At 46.4% G+C, this 21837-nt stretch overlaps 1 protein-coding gene and 1 pseudogene across 1 annotated transcript in view; one reads left to right on the top strand and one right to left on the bottom strand.

Moving 5' to 3' along the window:
- LOC102528368 (uncharacterized) overlaps positions 1-21837 on the top strand; it is a gene marked incomplete at its 5' end in the record, with an annotated part of 51736 nt that overhangs the window by 23554 nt on the left and 6345 nt on the right. The window lies entirely within an intron of this gene.
- LOC102544507 (mediator of RNA polymerase II transcription subunit 24-like) lies at positions 5582-7464 on the bottom strand (annotated as a pseudogene).

Here is a 21837-nt window from a genome sequence, read left to right as displayed (position 1 = left end):
AATGCTTGTTTAGGTCTTCTGCCCATTTTTGGATTGGGTTGCTTTTTTCTTGGTTATTCTGTTGTATAACAAATATTTTCTCCCATTTCAGAGGTTTTTTGTTTTGCTTATGGTTTCCTTTGCTGTGCAAAAGCTTGTAAGTTTAGTTAGGTCCCCATCTGTTTGTTTTTTGCTTTTATTTCCATTGCTTGTGTAGACTGCCCTAGGAGAACAGTGCTGAGATGTATGTCAGATAATGTTTTGCCTATGTTTTCTTCTAGGAGGTTAATTGTGTCTTGTCTTATGTTTAAGTCTTTAAGCCATTTTGAATTTATTTTTGTGTATGGGGTGAGGGAGTAGCCTAACTTCATTGATTTACATACAGCTGTCCAGTTTTCCCTACACAATTTGCTGAAGAGAGTGTCTTTACTCCATTGTATGTTCTTGCCTCCTTTGTCAGAGATTAATTGACCAAAATTGTGTAGGTTTGTTTCTGGGCTCTGTTTCTGGTCCATTGATCCATACATCTGTTTTTATACCCATACCATGGATGACTGTAGCTCTGTAGTACTGTCTGAAGTCTGAGAGGGTTATTCCTCCAATTTCGATCTCTTTCTAAAGTAATGCTTTGGTAATTGTGTGTCTTTTGTGATTCCATATAAATTTTACGTTGATTTGTTGTAGTTTTGTGAAAAATGTGATACGATAGGGTTCGCATTAAATCTGTAGATTGCTTTGGGCAGTATGGCCATTTTAACAATATTAACTCTTCCAATGCAAGAACATGGGATATCTTTCCATTTCTTTAAGTCCTCTGTAATTTCCTTAATCAGTGTTTTGTACGTCTCCGCGTGTAAGGCTTTAACTTCCTGGGTCAGATTTCTTTTTTGCTTACAGCTTTAGAAGGGGTTATTACTTTCGTGTAAAGAAATGCCACTAATTTCTGTATGTTCCTGTTTTATCCTGCCACCTTGCTGATTTCTTTTATTAGCTCTAGTAGTTTTTATGTGGAGCTTTTAGGGTTTTCTATGTATAGCATCATGTCATCCACATATAATAACATTTTATCTCTTCATTTCCAATTTGGATCCCTTTTATTTCTTTTTGTTATCTAATTGCTATGGCTAGGACTTCCAATACTATATTGAATAGAAGTGATGAGAGTGGGCACCCTTGTCTGGTTCCATATTTTAGTGGAAAAGCTTTCAGCTCCCTTGGTAGGGTATTATATGACTGTAGGTTTGTCATGAATAGCTTTTATAATGTTGAGATATGTTTCCTGTATACTCACTTTAGTAAGACCATGGGCGCAGTGGGGCGAGGGGGCTGGGAAGATGGCAGAGGCCGTGGCCTTGGCGGTGGCAGCGAGGGGATGGGGGCTGTCCCTTGGGAGCCAGTTACTTGCTCCCATCTCTCCTGCTGCCTGGCCTGGGGGCGGCCTCTGCTGCTCTGGGTTCCTCTTTAGGTCAGACTGCTCCCTTAAGGCCTGTGTGGTCCAGTCAGGGAGTAGTGGGGACGATGAAATCTGTGGCAGCTTTCGAGGCGGGAATAACAGGGTGCTGCCATTTGCAAGCTGGGAGATTTGCTCCCAATTCCCTGTGCCCTGGCCTGGGGGCGGCCTCTGTTGCCCCAGGTTCTCTGGAGGCACAGCCCTAGGTCAGCCAGCTCCCAGGAGCCTTGTGCTCTGTGGTCAGGGGGTGGGGGCAGAGGCGGCTGCGGTGGGAGGGGGGCTGCCAGGTATGAGCCACTGGATGTGTTCGCATCTCTCCCGAGGCCTGGCCTGGGGGCGGCATCTGCTTACCCAGGTTCACCTGATGCACGTCTTAGGGTTACCTTGCTCCCGGGAGACCTGCGCTGTGCTGTCAGGGGTCTGGGGGTGGCTGCGGCATTGACGGCGGGGGTAGGGGGCCTGCCCAAGACGCTCCGGTCTGCTTGCTCCCATCTCCCCTGCAGCCTGGCCTGGTGCTGGCCTCTGGTGTCCTAGGTTCTCAGGACGCAGGTTACAGGTCATGCTGCTCCTGGGAGGCGGGCACGGTGCAGTCAGTGTGCGGGGGCGGCTGCAGCGGGAAATGGGAGCAAATCCCCAGGCTTTCACGGGGTCAGCCCCAGTCATGACACCGCCGCTGCCACCCCCTGACCGCGCTGCACCCGCCTCCCAAGATCAGGCTGACAGGGAGAATTGCATTCCGAGAAGCTAGGGCAGCAGAGGCCACCCCAAAGCCAGGCAGCGGGGGAGGTGGGAGCAAGTGGACCAGCTTTCCCAGGGCGTCCCCCCTCCCTCAGCCTCTACAAACACTGCTGCCCCCTGACCTCACCGCCCAGCCTCCTAGGAGCCGACTGTCATGTAGCCTGATTCCCCTGAACCTGGGGCAGCAGAAGCCGCCCCGAGGCCAGGCCACAGGGAGATGGGAGCAAATGGACAGGGTCGCAGAGGCATCCCTCCTACACTTGTTGCCGCTGCCCCCTGACCGCACCGTGCCTGATTCCGGGCAGCAGGCTGACAGGGAGACCTGCCTTCCAGGAAGCTGAGGCAACAGAGGCCGCCCCCAGGCCAGGCTGTGGGGAAGATTGGAGCAACTCGACTGGTTCTCCGGAGCATCTCCCCCTCCCCTGCAGCTGTCGTCGTCGTCCCTTCTGCAGCCTCTGCACTTTGACTGCACCGCTCCTGCCTCCCAGGAGCAGGCAGTTCCCAAGACGTGCATCCCGCAAATCTGGGGCAGCAGAGGCCGCCCCCGAGATAGGCTGCTGGGGAGATTGAAGCAAATCCAAAGGCTCGCATGGCAGCCCCCCTAACCCACTGCCATCACTTCCCTGAGCACACTATGGCCACCTCCCAGGAGCAGGCTGACCTGGGAAGGTTCCTCCATCAAAGCTGGAGCAGCAGGAGTTGCCCCCAGGCCATGATGCAGGGGAGATGGGGGCAAATGCTGCCCCAGGTTTGTGGGACACTTGCTTCCAGGTGAGTTGGCTCCTGGGAGGTGGGCGCAGCACTGTTAGGGGGCAGCAGAAGCAGCAGCAGCAGCTGGGAAGGTGGCTGTGGCGGTGGTGGGAGGGTAGCTGCCCCTGGGGAGCAGGTGGACTTGCTTCCATCTCCCGTGTGGCTTGGCCTAGGGTGGCCTCTACTGCCCCAGGTTGGTGGGATACAGGTTACAGGTCAGCCTGCTGCTGGGAGGCAGGCGCAGTGCAGTCTGTGGGGGGGCAGCAGCAGTGACAGCGGGAAGTGGGAACAAATCCCTGTATTCACACGGGGCAGCCCCATTCCCCCCTTTACCATTGCTGCTACCCCCAGAACGCACCGCGCCTGCCTCCCAGGAGCAGGCAAATCAAGAGATGGGCATCCCGGGAAGCTGGGTCAGCAGAGGCCGCCCCCAGGCCATATTGCAGAGGAGATACGTACAAATATACCAGTTTATCAGGGGCAGCTCCTCTCTCCCCACCGCTGCCCCAGGTTCCTGGGACACTTGTTCCCAGGTGAGTTGGCTCCCGGGAGGTGGGCAAGGTGCTGTCAGGGGGCAGTGGTGGCCAGGTGAGGGGGGTTGCCCTGGGGGAGAAGGTGGACTTGCTCCCATCTCCCTGTGGCCTGTCCTGGGGGGCAGCCTCTGCTGACCCAGGTTCACTGGAAATGTGTATTCATGTCAGCCTATTCCTGGGAGGAGGATTCAGTGCTCTCAGGTGGTGGACAAGGACTTGTGAAGGACTGGGTTCTAGCCCAGGATAACTAACTCTCCTCTTTTATGTCAGGTGGTAGCTGTAGCAGATTTTCCATTAATATGTTATTACAAGATATTGAGCATAGGTCTCTGTGCTATACAGAAGAAACATTTTTAAAATATCTGTCTGTATATATAGTGACTAACATTTTTAAATCTCAAACTCCCAAGTTTATCTCTCCCCACCCCCTTTCCCTGGTAACCCTAAGATTGTTTACTAAGTCTGTGAGTCTGTTTCTGTTTTGTAGATGAGTTCATAGTGTCCTTTCTCTTTTTTAAGATTCCACATATGTGTGATATATGGTATTTTTCTTTCTTTTCTTGGCTTACTTCACCTAGAATGATGATCTCTAGGTCCATCCATGTTGCTGCAAATGACATTATTTTATTCTTTTTCACAGCAGAACAGTATTCCATTGTGTGAATATACCACAATTTGTTTATCCAGTCAAATGTTGCTACATTTATGTTGCTGCCAGGTCTTGGCTATTGTATATAGTGGTGCTGTAAACATTGGGGTGCAGATATCTTTCCACATTAGAGTTCCCTCCAGATATATACCCAGAAGTGGGATTGCTGGATCATAGGGTAAGCCTATTTTTGGTTTTTTGAGGAATTTCCAGTTTTCAATAATGGCTACACCAAACTGCATTCCCACCAGCAGTGTAGGAGGGTTCTGTTTTCTCCACGCCCTCTCCAGGATTTATCATTCATGAACTTTTGAATGGTGGCCATTCTGAATGGTGTGAGGTGATATGTCACTGCAGTTTTGATTTTCATTTCTCTTAAAATTAGTGATATTTAGCATTTTTTTTCTTATACCTACTGGCCATTTGTATGTCTTCATTGGAGAATTGCTTGTTTAGGTGCTCTGCCCATTTTTGGATAGGGTTGTTTTGTTGTTGTTATTAAATTATATGTTCTGTTTATATACTCTGGAAATCAAGCCTTTGTCAGTCATATCATTTGCATACATTTTATCACATTCCATATGTTGTTGTTACATTTTGCTTATCATTTCCTTTGCTGTGCAAATGCTTATGAGTTTAATTAGATCCCATTTGTTTATTTTTGCTTTTATTTCCATTGCCTGGGTAGACTGCCCTAAGAGATCATTGCTAAGATTTATGTCAGAGGATATTTTGCCTATATTTTCTTCTAGGAGATTTATCATGTCTTGTCTTATATTTAAGTCTTTAAGCCATTTTGAGTTTATTTTTGTATGTGGGGTGAAGGGAGTGTTCTGTCTTCATTATTTACATGCTGCTGTCCAGTTTACTCAATATCACTTGCTGAAGAGACTGTCTTCTCTATTGTATATTATTGTCTCCTATGTCAAACATTAATTGACTGTAAGTCTTTGGATTTACTTCTGGGCTGTCTATTCTGTTCCATTGATCCATATGTCTGTTTTTATGTCAATATCATGCTATTTTGATGCCTGTAGCTCTGTAATATTGTCTGATCTGGGAGGGTTATTCCTCCTGCTTCATTCTTTTTCAATATTACTTTGGCAATTCTGAGCCTTTTGTGATTCCATATAAATATACATATATACACATATACATGTATACACACAGACCCTGCACCTGTGCAGTCCCTCAGAGGTAAAGCTGCCTGTGGGAGGGGAGGAGTGGTGGGACTGGTGCAAAACAGGAAGGCTGCCCTGAGCTAAGGAGCCAGGTGCTGGCAGTGGAGAGAGGAAATTACTAAAGAGACTGGGAGCCTTCTTAGAGGTCAAGAGCAGGGGAAAGATCTGGAAACCGACTGACCGAGGGCTGTTATGTCATGTGGCTATGACCAATGATGTCTCAACTCTCCTCACGGTTCCCTTCTGAGGTGCCTGGGGCTGGGACCCTCTCCTGCCAGCCCTGGTAGCCAATCCAAGCCCCTCAGAGGGCAGCAATGGCTTTGGCAGCAACCTTGCAGCCCAGGGGCAGTCTGAGGTCTGTGATGGCCAGAACCACATTGGGGCTGGACATGGCTGACACCTTCACTAGTTCTGATACGGTGGTGAAGGGCATGAACTGCAGGACAGTGCCCTGGCTGCCCTGCTCCAGGCAGTCCATGCACTGCTCCATGAACCACTGCACAGACTGCATGTGTGGGCTGCAACCCCAGGATGGAGGAGATAAGCAGGAACAGATTGGCCAGCACTCGGTTCAGTGGGTCTCATGTTAAATTTGTGGAGCTGGGAGGCTGACAGGGAGCTGCTCATGGATCAGTTGGTGAGATTCGAGAGGATACTTGCATCTTCCTCATTGGAGTTCAGCAGTCACATCAGCTTTGAGGGCTGCATGTTGTCCAATGGGAAGAGGCTGATGTAATCTTCGATGTCTTCACAGTTTCTCTTCTTTCAGCGGGAGGACACCTGCCCCTTGTGTGAGGAGTAGGAACTCAGGGCACACCAGATGGCCAGCTTGGCAAGAGTGGTGCCAGGGGGTCCATGAGGCTGTGCCACTTGGAGGAGTCAGTGAGTAGGCTGGGCAGGATGTGGCCCAGCAGGACCAGGGTCCCCTGCCACATGTCCAGACAGAAGATGGAGTAGGGCAGCTCCACCACCCGCAGCAGGTGCTCCTTCTGCATCTGCTTCAGCAGTTCCCTAATCAGGTTGTTGAAGAACCAGTAGATGCCTCCCATGTGCAATAGGGCATCAAAGATGTGGATGGAGCAGCTGTCCACCCATCCCCTCTCCAGTACCTTGGCAAATAACGTCCATCAGCACCTTCTTGATGTGTCACTTTGGGGGCAGCAGGTTCCAGTAGGGCATGGTGTCCATGCCCATGGATGGGAACTTGATCTGCATGGCTGTCTGCTGCAACACATCAGCACACGTGTGCTCCAGGATGGAGCTCATGATCACCACACTCTCATTGTAGAGTTGCAGGGTATTCTTGCTGTACAGTGGCCCTGCCAGCTGGCGGATCATCTGCAGTGACTTCTCACGTCATCCAGCTCCAGCATCCACACACGGGCCACCGGCCAAGCCACGGCACACACTGCCAGATTGCAAACCTTCCCTTTGATATTATTGGTGATTTTCTGGATGAACTTGAAGCCAGTCTTGTGCAGCTGCTCCGAGTGCATGGACAGCATGGTGGGGATGCTCCTGATAAGTGTGCCGCACTGCTAGGCCTGGCTTGAGAGCTGGGGGCTGCTGAGACCAGCCAGGATATCCCCAGGCTTCGAGGCATTGCTCAATGGCAGTCCAGGAGGAAGCCTCCTCTAGTTTGGCCATGTGGAGCAGGGCCCAGTTCTTGGTACTGCTGACGGTCTTCTACAGGCGCTGCAGGCACATAGCAAGCTGCTTTTTGGCAGCTGCGGCAGGAGTGCCAGCCTCCAGCCCGTCCTGGAGCCGCTCAGCAGAGGCTGCGGTACGGCGCAGCAGACGGTAGAGGGCACTGAGAAGGGCCCGGCACAGCCCAATGCACTCCTCTGCTTTGTTGTGACAGCTCAGTCGGTCACAAAACATGTCCATGATGCCCAGCAAGGCCTGGACACACAGGTCCCGGGAAAAGTCATCAAACTTCCTGATAGCTGTGAGGACAGAGGAGTAGAACACCATCGGGGAGCTGATGGCATACTTCAGGTAGGACAGGATGAGAGGTTTGGGGGAAGGTCCAGTCATGGCCTGCTCCAGTAGTGCTTCTGCCAGGTTGAGAATGTCCCAGGTGGCTCCTTTGGGAAAAAATGTCATGTTGATTGCCCACTGGTAGTCACTCCATTGCACCTTCCAAGCTTGCAAAATAGCTTGCTTCGGGTTCACCACCTTCATGATTTCACTCAGGAGACCAGGCTGGTGGTGGTCAGCTGTGAGGCAGAAGAAATCGAGCTAGAGAAGGGGAGAGGAGATTCTGAGGAAAAGAACGGGGTGCTGTGGGGGGCAGTGAGTAGAGTTATATGGAATGGAGAAGACACAGGAAAATGCAAAGGAGGCAGAAATAGAAAGTCAAAAAAAAAAAAGGGAAAGGGGGCAAAGTAGGGATCCTGCCAGGTTCTTCCCTCCTAAACCATCCTTGGAACTGGAGCACTAAGAAGAAGGTGTCAAAGGGGCTTAATACAAAGATAAATGGGCAGCAAGGAGTTAAGCTGGTTCCAATTCCCTAACTACACCCTTAGCTCTTGCTGCGTCCCTCAGCCGCTGCCACCTGAATCCAGATCCCCCCCATTTCTTCCACCTTCCCCAACCCTGAAATTCCCTATTTGATTCCATATAAATCTTAAGATTATTGTTTCAGTTTGGTAAAAACTGTCCTGGGTAATTTGATAGGGATTGCATTAAATCTGTAGATTGCCTGGGACAGAATGACCATTTTAATAACACTGATTCTTCCAATCCAGGAGCATGGGTTATCTTTCCATTTTTTTAAGTCTTCTTTAATTTACTTAATCAAAGTTTTGTAGTTCTCCACCTGTACGTCTTTTGTCTCCTTTGTCAGATTTATTCCTAAGTATTTTATTGTTTTGGATGTAATTTTAAAAGGGATTGTTTCTTTCTTTTCCTCTTGATTCATTGTTAGTGTAAAGAAATTCAACTGATTTGTGTATGTTAATCTTGTGTCCTGCTACCTTGCCAAATTCTTTTATTAGCTCTAGAATTTTGGGGTTTTTTTTTAATGGTACTTTTCAGGTTTTCTATATATAGTATGTCATTCACATATAATGACAATTTTACCTCTTCTTTTCCAATTTGGATCCTTTTTATTTCTTTTTCTTGCCTGATTGCTGTGGCTAGGACTTCCAAGACTATGTTGAATAGAAGTGGTGAGAGTGGACGATGTTGTCTTTTCCCAGATTTTAGTGGAAATGTTTCCAGTTTTTCACTGTTAAGTACTATGCTGGCTATAGGTTTGTCATAAACAGCTTTTATTATGTTGAGATATGTTCCCTCTACACCCACTTTGGTAAGGTTTTTCTTTTTTTTAATCATAAATGGGTGTTGAATTTTATCAAATGCTTTCTCTGTATCTATTCAGATGATCATGTGTTTTTTGCCCTGATCATGATCTCTATCATTCTTTCCTAGGATGGCAGGCAGTTCACACCATGTCTTCTGTTTTTCTGTGGATTCAGAGCTTCTCCCAAATCTGGATGCTCCTCAATCAATGCCCAGTCTGCTCTTTGTACAGTAACTCTAAATGAGTTATGCACTATTATTGATGTTCTCTTAAAATTAGAATTAAATCCTGGAAAAGAATCAGGGTTATTTTTTGCAGGCTTGCAGACCAGGAATACACAGCCTTTACCTGTAACTGAAAGTGTGTTCCTAGGTGGTTGAGAGGTTGAATGATGTTTAAAAGCAAACCCCAGAGAATATATAATTGGAAGACTTCTAAGGGGAATGAAAGGCCCTTGCAGACTGACTACACGTTCTTGCAGATGGACCCCAAGTTTTCCATGATTGGCTGACATCAGAGCATCTCCTTAGTGGCTTTACCAAGTGGGACCCTTAGCAGCTTCAGAAGTCTACTTAGAGTTTTGGTTTGTGGTTTTCTAAGAACTTGAGAGTATGTAACTTAACCCTAGGTCTGCATTGAGTCACAGCTGGGGGACTCTGAGGGGTGGTAGGGCCTGTGGTCACTTCCCAGGCCCCTGACATAAGGCTCTGAGATTCCTGCAGATTCTCATCTAAGTCTGTTTCTGCTCATATGAGCTCAATTGATCACATCTAGGGCACTTGCTTTAACAGGTGACCTGCCTTATTTTTAATTTGTAAAATTGTTATTTAATCCAAAAAAAGTGATAATCTCATATGTTACCCAGGGAGACACAATAGGGCACATAGTAAGTAATAACTGATAAGAATAATCAGGAACTGAATAGTTATAGACACGTAAGGAACACTGGGAGCCCCAGCACTGCAGGTGAGGGGAGTCGGGAGAGACTGGCTAATACTGACAGGAGTGTCCTTTGCTCCGGCTCTGGAGCTGTCACAGGCAGGAGACGTGTAGCTGGCTCTCGGTCTCCAGGTGTTTCCACAGCGGGTTCCAGAGCTGGTGCTGTACCTCCAAGAAGGGAAACTATCATCCGTCTGACTGCTTTTCCACATGTGTCCCAAAGACAGGAAAGTCCTCACTGACAATCAGAGATGTCTCAGTCCCAAATCTCACCCCCAGATAGCTTTCCCAGGCTGCAGTCCAGGGGAACTAAGCCTCCTTATTGCTCCTGGCCCTGTTCCAGCCTTGGGAGGCTCTGCTCTGTCTGGTCCAGGGACTTCCCCTTCCCACTCACCCCATCACCCACCCTGCATCCTCCTCACAGTCACCCGCTGCCTCTAGGCTCCAGGTGCTCCAGCTGTGCCAGGAGAAATTGGCCTTTGTGCTCCAGGTCTGAGCCAGGCATGCTGAGCTCTATGTAAGTCAGTAGCATCTTCAGGCAGGGAAATTCTGGGGGCTGGTGGAAATCTGTACACTGGTGCAGCCAGGTACCTTGGATGGAGGGCATGGCCCTGCTGGTTGTCAGGGGGCAGCAGAGTCAGAGACCTGGCCTTGCCTTCCAAACGCACTCCCAGGGCAGCCCTGTGGAGCTGTGGGATTCTTTGCCTTTGGCTCCTGTCATTCAGAGGCCAGTTCTAATCCATGTCCCATCTAAACTGTCAGTCTTGGCAGAGGTAGGCTTGGACACAGAGGTAGGACTGTGACAAGCCTTCAGAAGTGACAACCTTTGAACAGTGGTATGACAACCTCTCCACATCTTCAAGGACACTGCTCTGACACACTGCTCTGTCCCTCTCACTGCCCCTCCCCGCTGAATGTCAGCGCTGTGAGTTCAGGCAGGCTGCCTGCTCTGGGCATTACTCTCTCAGGAAGACAGGAGCTGCTCTGTGAGCATCTGGCCCAGGAGGGAAAGAACAGGCTGAGTCTCCCACCCAGGCTTCCTGTGGGCCTTGTCATGTCTCAGACTTTAGCTCCTGCACCTACCTGCTGCCTGATATTCCAGGGGTCCTGCCCGGGACTCCTCCTGCCCCCACCACTCACCTGAGCTGTCCCCTGAGACTCACTAGGTTCCCTGCACACCAGATGAGTCCCCACCATTGAGGCTCCACCAGAGGCTGAGCAGGCTGCTCTCTACCCCTTGTTCTGGGTCCCAGGAAGGGGGTGGAGGCAGGGCTGAGATGGGGAGGGAGTGGCTATGGGTTTCTTAGGTGCTGATTCTTTTCCCTGACCTCCCAGATGCTCCTCACAGCACCAAAGCCTTGCCCCCACAGCTCTCCAGTTCTCCTTTCCTCTTTGCCAGGAGAAGCCATAGGTCTTCTGCTCTCAATCCAGAATCATAAGATGTTTGGAATCCAGGGTTCTGCCTGCACCTGCCCATTCATGGAGCTCACAGCTCCACAGTGTTTTGAGGCCAGGGAGTTCCTCCTTCAATCAAAGAAACTCACTTTCAGCTGGTCCTGGGGTCTGCTTACTCATCACAGTAAGAGTGGATGCACCCATATCTAGAGGAGACCAGGAAGCTGTCACATGATTGTACAGAGGACTACATGGATGTGATGTCTATTGTGACAGTGTGACTCCCAGTAGAATGGAAGTCCTGGAGAGCAGGCTTGGTGTCTGCTCGATGCAGTAAATGATGGTTTTCCCTAGAAAAGCACCTGTCTTACTTGGCCTTCCTGTATCAGTGTGGAATGAGCTCAACCGGCCCTGTCACACAGGTCTGATGGGCTTTTGGGACCACACTTCTCCCTCCCAGGAACCCCTGCTCTCACTCTCCTAGGACAGGGACACCAAATGGAACCACAAATACTTTATCAACTGTAAATATGGGTTCCCTACTCAGGCAAGCAGTAGCCCAAGATACTCTCAGGGAATCACCCCTAAACCTCTCCAGATGGAGCCAAGTCTCCTGAGATTTGCCCTTCTCTCACAGGAGTTAGCCCACTTCTCTGAGGAAAGTAATTCTCATTATTAAAAGTCAAATTATTTTCCTTGAAGGGAAGAAATCATTCCATCACCAGATTCTGTCCTTCATCAATCCTGAGATTAACTCCTGTCCTCTGTAAGGATGGATTTTCTTCTTAGGTGAGTGTGAGTCCAGCCTCTCTCAGCTGAATAAAAACATATCGCACAAGGGGCTCAGCAATCTCACAAGATTTGTCCCTTTTGTCACATGTCTAAGACCAGTGCTGTGGCAAGAGAAATCCCAATTACAGCAAAATAAAGTTCTTAAGTCCATGAAGAAATCCATCCCTCACCAGATTCTTTTCTACTTCACACCAGAGACTGTAACTCCTTTTCTCTGCATGTAGAGTTTATTTGCAACATGTGGTTGCCACTGTCACTGTCGAGTCATTATTCAGGTATTCTCTTCCAAGTGGGTTTGAAAGTCTCGTGGGATTTGAACCATTCACCATGAGACCAAGACTGGTGTTCTGGCAAGAGAATTCCCAATTATTGCAAGTCAAAACTGTTCCTAACTCCATCGAAGTAATCCGTCCATCTTTACATTAGGTTTTACTTTACCCAGGACAGTTATTTCTTTTTCTCAATATATACAGTTTCCCTTCTAAGAAAAGTAGAAACCCAGGCACTCTCTGGAGATTAATTTTTTGTCATATCACAATTAGGATCACAAATCTCATGGATTTTTTTCAATTTCTGGAGATACAAAATCATTGCTCTTGGGAGAGTAATCACTGTTATTGGAAGTTGAGTCTATTCTTAACAGAGCTGAAAAATCATCAACACTAGATTTTTTTTTTTTTTTGGCAGTCCTGAGAATAAATACTGAGAATAAAACTGTAAATATGGGTTCCTTCTCTGGCAAACAGTAGCCCAGACATTCTTAGGTAATCACCCCTATTCACCTCCAGGTGGAGCCAAGTCTCACATGTTTTGCCCATTACTCAAGGGATTCACCCCCCTCCTCTGGGAACAGTAATTCTTATTGGAAATCAAATCTATTCCTTGAAAAAAAAAATCATTATTTCACCAGATTCTACCCTTCATCACCCCTGAGACTAACTCCTTTTTCTCTGTGAGGGTGGGTTTTCTTCTCAAGTGAGCATGAATTCAGCGCCTCTCAGTTGAATAAACCCAAATCCTCTCACAAGGGGCGCAGCAGTACCGCAAAGTACTTGTACCTTTCCTCACGAGACTAAGCCCCCTTCTCTGGGGAGCGTAGTTACAATGATTCTGAGGCACATTTCCTCTTAAGTCTGTGAAGAAAATTTTCCATCACCAGAATCTTTCCTGGTTCACACCAGAGACTATCTTCTTTTCTCCTCATATATGAGTTTCTTTATCTGGCAAAGTGTGGCTTAGCCGCTGCCCTTTGATTATCCAGGGGTTCTCTTCCAAGCAGGTGTGAAAATCACATGGGACTTGAAACATTCCCTGTGAGACCAAGCCTGGTGTCCTGGCAAGTTAATTCCCAAGAGAAGGGACAAACCTTACGAGGTTGCTGAGCCCCTTGTGAGTGGATATGGGTTAATGCAGCTAAGAGAGGCTGGACTCACACTCCCCCAAGAAGATAATCCATTCTTACAGACTAAAGGAGTTAGTCTCAGGAGTGATGAAAGGCAGAATCTGTTGGTGGAGTGATTTCTTCCTTTTGGGAATGATTAGTTTTGATTTTCAGTAAGGTGAACTACTTTCCCCAGAAGAACAGGCTAAATCCCGTGAGAAAATGGCAAACCTCACTAGATTTTTCTTCACTGGGAGAGGATTATTATTGACCACCTGAGAGTGCCTGGGCGACAGCTAGCCTGAGAAGGGAGCCCATGTTTACAGTAAAAGTGATCTGTTCTCAAGACTGCAAAAGGGGATAATTAGCCATGATGATTCCTTCATCTGTGTTACGAACACAGTCGGATTCTAATAACAGGGATTACGCCCCTGAGAGACTGGAGAGATTGCTGAGTCCCTTATGGGAGGATATGGGTATATTCAGCAGGGAGTGGCTAGATTCATGCTCACTTGAGAAAAAAAAAACCCATCCTTACAGAGACATGGATTTAGACTCAGGAGTGATGAAGGACTGAATCTGGCTATGGGGTGATCTTTTCCCTTCAAGGGGGAATAGATTCGATTTGCAATAATGAGAATTCCTTTCCCCAGAGTAGTGGGCTAAATCTCATGACAAAAGGGAAAAACTCATAGGATTTGGCACCACATGGAGAAGGTTATGGGTGATCACCTGAGAGTGCCTGGCTACTTCTCAAGTGATGAGGGAACCCATATTTACAGTAAAAAGGGATTATAATCAGGACTGCAAATGGAAATAATCTCATGATGATAATCGATAATTTCTTCACCCCTGTTAAGACCTGATTTGGCTTCCAATAATGGGGATTACTCTCCCAAGAGCAATGAGATTTTTAACTCCATAAGAGGGATTATCTCATGATATTTGCCATACTAATTATAAGATTAAAAAAATTGCTCTAGAGTGCCTGGGTTTCTATGCTTCTTAGGAGGGAATTCGCATATGTTGAGAAAAAGAGTAACTCAAGGGTAACATAAAACACAGTGTAAAGATGGATGGGTTACTTCACCAGAGTTAGGAATAATTTTGACTTGCAATAAGTAGGAATTATCTTGCCAGAACACCAGGCTTAGTCTCATAGCGAACGGTGCAAACCCCAGAAATTTTTCAAACCTGCTTGGAAGAGAATCCCTGTATAATCACTGGACAGTCGCTAAGCCACACTTTGCCAGAGAAAGGAACCTACCTATGGAGAGAAAAGCAGTTAGTCTGGTGTGAAGTAGGAATCTGGGAAGGGATGGGTTTCTTCATGGACTTAAAAGGACATTTGCCTTGCAATAATTGGGACTACTTTCCACAAGGCAGATATCTTCATCTTGAGAGAAAAGGGACAAGTCCTACAAGATTGCTATGCTCCTTATGGTAGGATATGGGTTTATTCAGCATAGAGTGGCTGGATTCATGCTCACCTGAGAAGAAAATCCATCTTTACAGTTGAAAAAGGATTTGTGATTTGATTAGGTGTCCCTGTCCTAGGAGAGTGAGAGCAGGGATCCTTGGGGGGGGAGCAGTGTGGCCCCAGATCCACTCAGACCTGTGTGATGGGGTTGGTTGAGCTCATTTTTCAAATATATAGGAAGGGCCACTAAGGACAGGTGATTTTCTAGGAAAAACCATCGTTTAATGCATCAAGAAGACACCGGGTCTGCATTCAGGGCTTCCATTCTGCCGGGAGTCACACTGTCACACTAGACATCACATCCAGGTAGTGTTCTTAGTACAGTCCATGAGGTGGCTTCCTGCTCTCCTCTAGGTAGGGCTGTGCCCTCCCTTACTGTGATGAGTACAGTGGACACTGGAACAGCTGGAACAGTGAGTTTCCTGCTCCAAAAACAGCATGGAGCTGGGGCTTAGTCAATGGGAAGGAGCAGGCAAAACCATGGCCCCATACAACTTATGATTCTGGCTTGAGAGCAGAAATCTTAGGGCTTAGCCTGGCAAAGAAGAAAGGAGGACCAGAGGGCCATGGACAAGGCTTTGGTGCTGTGAGGAGCATTCAGGATGTCAGAGGACAGAGTCAGCCCCTCAGAGAATGCACAGCCATTCCCTCTCTGTCTCAGCCCTGCCTCCATCCCCTCCCTGGGACCCAGCACACAAGAGGTGGAGAGCAGCCTGCTCTCTGCCTGGTGGAGCCTCAATGGTGGGGACTCAGCTGGTGCTCAGGGGACCCAGTGAGTCTGAGGGGATGGCTCAGCCTGCCGTATGGGAGGTGAGTGGCAGGGGCAGGAGGAGACCCAGGCAGGGGCCCTGAAGGGTTAGACAGCAGGTAGGTGCACAAGCTGAAATCTGAGTTGTGAGGAGGCCCATGGGAACTCTCAGTGGGAGACACAGCCTGCTTTTTCCCTCCTGGGTCAGGTGCTCATAGAGCAGCTCCTGTCTTCCCAAGAGAGTAGTGCCCAGAGGAGACAGCCTGCCTGTCCTCATGGAAGAGACATCCAATGGGGAGGGGCACAGAGAGGGACAGATCAGTGTGTCAGGCATCCCTGAAGATGTGGGGAGGTTGTCACACCACTGATAAAGGGCTGTCACTACCAAAGTCTTGTAGAAACCTCTCCTCTATGCTCAGACCTGCCTCTGGCAAGACTGCCATGTTAGACGGGACATTGAGTAGAACCGGCCTCTGGATAGGAGGAGCCAATGGCAAAAATGCTCATATCCCTGGGAGTGCAGTGTGGAAGGCAAGGCCAGGCCTCTGACTTTGCTGCCCCCATGGCTACCCACCGGCCAAATCCTCCATCCTGGGCACCTGGCTGCACCAGTGCCCAGAGGATTTCCACCAGCCCCCAGGACTCCCCTTCCTGAAGATGCTACTGGCTTACATAGAGCTCAGCATGCTTAGCCCAGACCTGGGGCACCAGGCCCAGCTTCTCCTGGTACAGCTGGAGCACCTGGAGCCTAGAGGCAGCAGGTGATTGTGAAGAGGATGCAGGTTGTGTGATGGGGTGAGTGGGAAGGGGAAAGCCCTGGACCAGATAGAGCAGAGCCTCCCAAGGCTGGGACAGGGCCAGGAGCAATAGGAGGCTTAGATCACTGTTCCCCTGGACTGCAGTCTGAGAACACCCCCTGGGTTTGGGATTTGGGACTGAGACATCTCTGACTGTCAGTGAGGACTTTCCTGTCTTTGGGACACATGTGGAAAAGCAGTCAGACTGATGACAGTTTCCCTTCTTGGAAGTACAGCACCAGCTCCGGAACCCACTGTGGAAACATCTGGAGACCGAGAGCCAGCTACACCTCTCCTGTCTGAGACAGCTCCAGAGCCGGAGCAAAGGGCACTGCTGTCAGTATTAGCCAGACTGTCCCGACTCCCCTCACCTGCAGTGCTGGGACTCCCAGTGTTCCTTATGTGTCTATGAATATACACGTCCTGATTATTCTTATCACAGATAATTTATTACTTGTGGCCTGCTGTGTCAGTCTGTATAATATATAAGAATAGTGATTATCATTGTTTTTTGCATCAAATAAAATTTTTTTTAATTAAAAATAAGGGAGGCCACCGACTTAAAAGCAGTGTCCTAGGTGTAATCCACCAGAGGGAATTTCAAAACATTAGTGGCACCCAGGTGAGCTCATATGAGTAGAAAGAGCCTTAAGAAAATATATCAGGTGCATGAGAATTGGCAGGAAGTTTAGAGCCTCATGCCAGGGCCCCTGGGAGCTACTCATAGGCCCTGCCACCCCTCAGGCTGCCCCCGCAGGGACCCTCTGTACCACCCCTGCTCCGGCTTCCAGGAGTGGCATCTTTGCCTTTCAGCTTCTGCAGGGGAAGGAGCTCTACCTTTGGCCCAAAGCCACAAATGGGGAAAAAGGAGTGGCCATCATGTCTAATCAAAGTAAGGACAGAGTGATCCCAATGTCTGAGGTAACTGAGTGTGTTCATGATCAGCAGCCTCTCTCTTCTCTGCACAGATATGGAGCCCCTGATGCAGAGAACATGGGTCCTCAGAGGGAAGAAGTTCCAAGTTCTCCCTAGAAGAGGAAAGACAGAAGCCCCTGATTTAACTGGGAGCAGATGAAACAGAGATCAGAAGACCAGAAGGAAGAGCTGCCTGGGCTGAAGCTCCAACTTCATGGTTAGGAGTAGGAGCACAGGCTTTGTGTCAATTTGTAGGACTTGGCCAAAAATCATCACATCAAAGTCTGAATGCAAAGCCAAATTCGCCTCCAGAAAATGCCTTCAGTGCAGAATCCCAAACATCCCTTGGCCAGTTGGAAGTGTGGGAAACATGAGACACTGTGTAGCTCGTGACAGACCTGGGGTTTAGTAAAATACTCCAGAGTTCTTAGAAAGCCACAAAACAAAACTCTAAGGGTCCCACTTGGTAAAGCCTTTAAGTAGATGTCAGTCAATCATGGAAAACTTGGGGTCCATCTACAAGAACCTGTAGTCAGTCTGCAAAGGCCTTCCAATCCCCTTGCAAGTCTCCCACCAATATATTCTGTGGGGTTTGCTTTTAAAAATCCTTCAACTCCTCAACCACCCAGGAACACACTTTGAGTTAGAGGCCAAGGTGATGTGTACCTGGTTTACAAACCTTGCAAATAATGAACCAGTCCTTTTGCTTCAAGATAACACTGATTATTTTCCAGGATTTAAATCTAGGTTTAGGGTGACATCAGCAATAATGCAAACTCACTTAGATTTACTGTTTCCAGGTCTTGACTGAGAATTTAGTACAGGTCAAGCACCGTGCAGAGAGCAGGTTGGGAACTGATTGAGGAGAATTCTGATCTGAGCAAACCTCTGAATCCACAGAAGGACAGAAGACATGGTGTGAAGTGCTTGCCATCCTAGGAGAAAAGGATAGAGACCATGATCAGGAAGTTCAGGGAGTGATCCTAGATTTAGAACCTGCCTGTGTAGGGTAGAATTTGGCTCCAATTTCAAAGAAGAACAATACATAGTTGTGGAGGAAGCTGGGAGCAGGAACAATAGAAACAGGTCCTTTAATTAAAAGGATTATAGGAATATTATGCAACAATTAAATTCATGTTTTCTAAAGTTTTAAATGGATGTGATAATAACTTATCTGAAAAAGTGGTAATATAGGGTGGTCTCATTTTTTCAAGTTCTACAGAAACTTAGGTGAAATTAGATAAATATGTTGTGTGATAGATTTCTACTTTTTATTTATGTTTTAGTGTTAATATAAACATCAAAATGTCATAAATGTCCTTTGTTGGATAGACTACTTTCTATGTATCAGACACACAGAGCTGGGTTGTGGACAAGTGACCCCAGCATGTTCCCAGCCTCTCCCTTCCGGTCCTGTGAGGCAGTGACCTCCTCTCTGTTCTCTGCTCTGGACCCAGGGCCTGACTCAGGTACTCCACCAACACTCCCTGAGACATTGTACTTAGGAAGTGCCCTGTTATGTCATGGTCCAGACAAGGACTTCCACTACAAGGGACCACCAAAACTTTGACTTACAGAATTTGGTTTCTTCTAACAGCAAGACTGATACTGTCTCAGTGTGAATGTTGTCTGACAAATCCATGGAGCCAAGCAGCACTCATGCCATTTCTCACAAGGCCACCAGAGGGCGCTGTGTAACTGCTTATGAGAAACACTCCACTCTGCAAAAGTGGTCTTTTCTAATTTAACCTTCATCAGAACATGTTTCATAAACTAAGAATTTCTTTAGGGTATATATATATGATGTATAAATGTATATATACCTATATATATTTATAAAAGCATATGTCTATATATATAGAGAGAGAGACATATGTTTTTCTTCTTCAACCTCATGTGGAAGCTAAAGTAAGTCTACTAAGTCACAAATATAAGGTGAGCCACTGAGTGGAAGTTGTCTCTTGTGACACCTAGACATGTGAAATTCTGTGTCCAACCCCATCTATGTCCACTTGTCTTTCTTCCTCTCTTCCCTCAACCATCTGTAAACATCTGAATTTAAGTAAAATACTTTGACAATCAATGTAAAGTAGCAGAAAAATTTTAAAACACGTTGCCTTCTGTATGTGCAATGTAGATCTTTGGGTAGCAATTGACGTGCTCACAAGACAGTGGGGTTATCCCTGAATACCTAGGAGACAGTGGAATGTGGGCAGTAGGTCTCAGTGGGAGTCAAAGGGAAATTCTCCTATTCAGCACAGCCAGGGTGGGGTCCACAATGTCTCCCTTGCCCAGCACTAAGTCTGCTTTGCCCTGGGGAACTTTGCTAAGATCCTGTGTATCCTGAAGGACTATCAGGGTAAGAAAAATGAATAATGATTTTAAGAATTGTGAGAAGGGGATAGGTCATAATTTTAATTATCTGGTACTCTGCCTACAACAGCTTTCTCTGTATTTTATTATAACTGAGGCTCAGCCACCTGGGAACAGAGTCTATGCCTTGGTTTCCAGTGTATTAACAGGCCTCCAGCCCAGCACTTGGCCAAGAAGACATGCGGTATTGCTGAATGAATACCTCTGGGAGGCAAGATGTGACAGGTTTGAGAATGTATTTGAAATTTGTCTTTACCAGTGAGCTTGTTTGTTTGTTTGTTTCTAGTTGTGGCCTTTCCTTCTCGGCTTAGAGAAGTTCCTTTAGCATTTGTTGTAAAGCTGGTTTGGTGGTGCTAAATTCGTTGATCTTTTGCTTGTCTGCAAAGCTTTTGATTTCTCCAAAAAATCTGAACAAGAGCCTTGCTGGATATAATGTTCTTAGCTGTAGGTTTTTCTTTCATCACTTTAAATATATCATGCCACTCCCTTCTGGCCTGCAGGGTTTCTGTTGAAAAAGCAGCTGATAACCTTATGGAGTTCCCTTGTATGTTATTTGTTGCTTTTCCCTTGACACTTTTGATATTCTCTCTTTATCTTTAATTTTTGAAATTTTAAGGATAATATGTCTTGGTGGGCTCCTCTTTGGGGTAATCCTGGGTGGCACTCGCTGCACTTCCGGGATGGGTGACTGTTTCCTTACCCACATTAGGGAAATATTCAGCTATCATCTCTTCAGATATTTTCCTGGGCCTTTTCTCTGTCTCTTCTCCTTCGGGGATCCCTGCAATGTGAATGTTGTGTGCTTTATATTGTCCCAGAGGTGTCTCAGTTTTTCTTCTAGCTCACTGATTTTTTGTCCTATTTCTTAAATTTTTAAAAATTTAATTACAGTCAGTTACAATGAGTGGGTCAATTTCTTCTGTACAGTGTAATGTCCCAGCCATGCGTGTGCATACACATATTCATTTTCATTAAATGTTATTACAAGATATTGAATATAGTTTTCTGTGCTATATAGAAAAAACTTTTTTTGTTAATCTATTTTTATATTTAGTGGCTAATATTTGTAAATCTCAAGCTCCCAAATTTGTCCCTTCCTACTCTCTTTCTCTGGTAACCATAGGATGGTTTACTATGTCTGTGAGTATGTTTCTGTTTTGTAGATGAGTACACCAGTGTCCTTTTTTTTTTTTTTTTAGATTCCACATATGAGTGATATCATATGGTATTTTCTTTCTTTTCCTGTCTTACTTCACTTAGAATGATAATCTTCAGGTCCATCTATGTTGCTGCAAATGGCATTATTTTATACTGTTTTATCATTGAGTAGTATTCCATTGTATAAATATACCACAACTTCTTTATCCAGTAACTTTTCAGTGGTCATTTAGATTGCAGCCATGTCTTGGCTATTGTATATAATGCTGCTGTGAACACTGGGGTGAATGTATCTTTTCAAATTAAAGTTCCCTCTGGACATATGCCCAACACTGGGATTGCTGCGTCATATGGTAATTCTTAGTCTTTTGGGGGATCTCCATACTGTTTTCCATAATGGCTGCACCAAACTACATTCCTACCAACAATGTAGGAGGGTTTTTTTTTTTTCTTCACACCCTCTCCAGCATTTCTCTTTTATGAACTTTTGAATCATGGTCATTTTGACTAGTGTGAGGTATATCATTGTAGTTTTGATTTGCATTTCTCTGATAATTAGTGATATTGAGCATTTTTTCATGTGCCTATTGGCCATTTGTATGTCTTCATTGGAGAATTGCTTGTTTAGGTCTTCTGCCCATTTTTGGATTGGATTGTTTATTTATTTATTGTTGTTGTTGTTATTAAGTTGTATGAGCCATTTATATATTCTGGAAATTAAGCCCTTGTCAGTCTCATCTTTTACAAATATTTTGTCCCATTTTGTAGGTTGTCATTTTGTTTTTCTTGTGGTTTCCTTTGCTGTGAAAAAACTTATAAGTTTAATTAGGTCCCATTTGTTAATTTTTTATTTTATTTCTATTGCCTGGGTAGACTGCCATAGGGAAAACATTGCTAAGATTTATGTCAGAGAATGTTCTGCTTATGTTTTCTTCTAGGAGGTTTATCATGTCTTGTCTTATATTTAAGGCTTTAAGCCACTGTGAGCTTATTTTTGTGTATGGGGTGAGGGAGTGCTCTAACTTCATTGATTTACATGCTGCTGTCCAGTTTTCCCAACATCACTTGCTGAAGAGACTGTCTTTTCTCCATTTTATGCTCTTGCCTCCTTTGTCATAGACTGTGGGTCTGTGGGTTTATTTCTGTGTTCTCTATTCTGCTTCATTGATCCATATATTTGTCTTTATGCCAATACCACACTGTTTTGACTACTGTAGCTCTGTAGTATTGTCTGAATTTGGGAGAGTTATTCCTCCAGCTTCATTCTTTTTC

This window comes from Vicugna pacos, chromosome 19 (genome assembly GCF_048564905.1).
Source record: "Vicugna pacos chromosome 19, VicPac4, whole genome shotgun sequence".
NCBI lineage: Eukaryota > Metazoa > Chordata > Mammalia > Artiodactyla > Camelidae > Vicugna > Vicugna pacos.
This window is presented reverse-complemented; position numbering and strand designations above follow the sequence as displayed.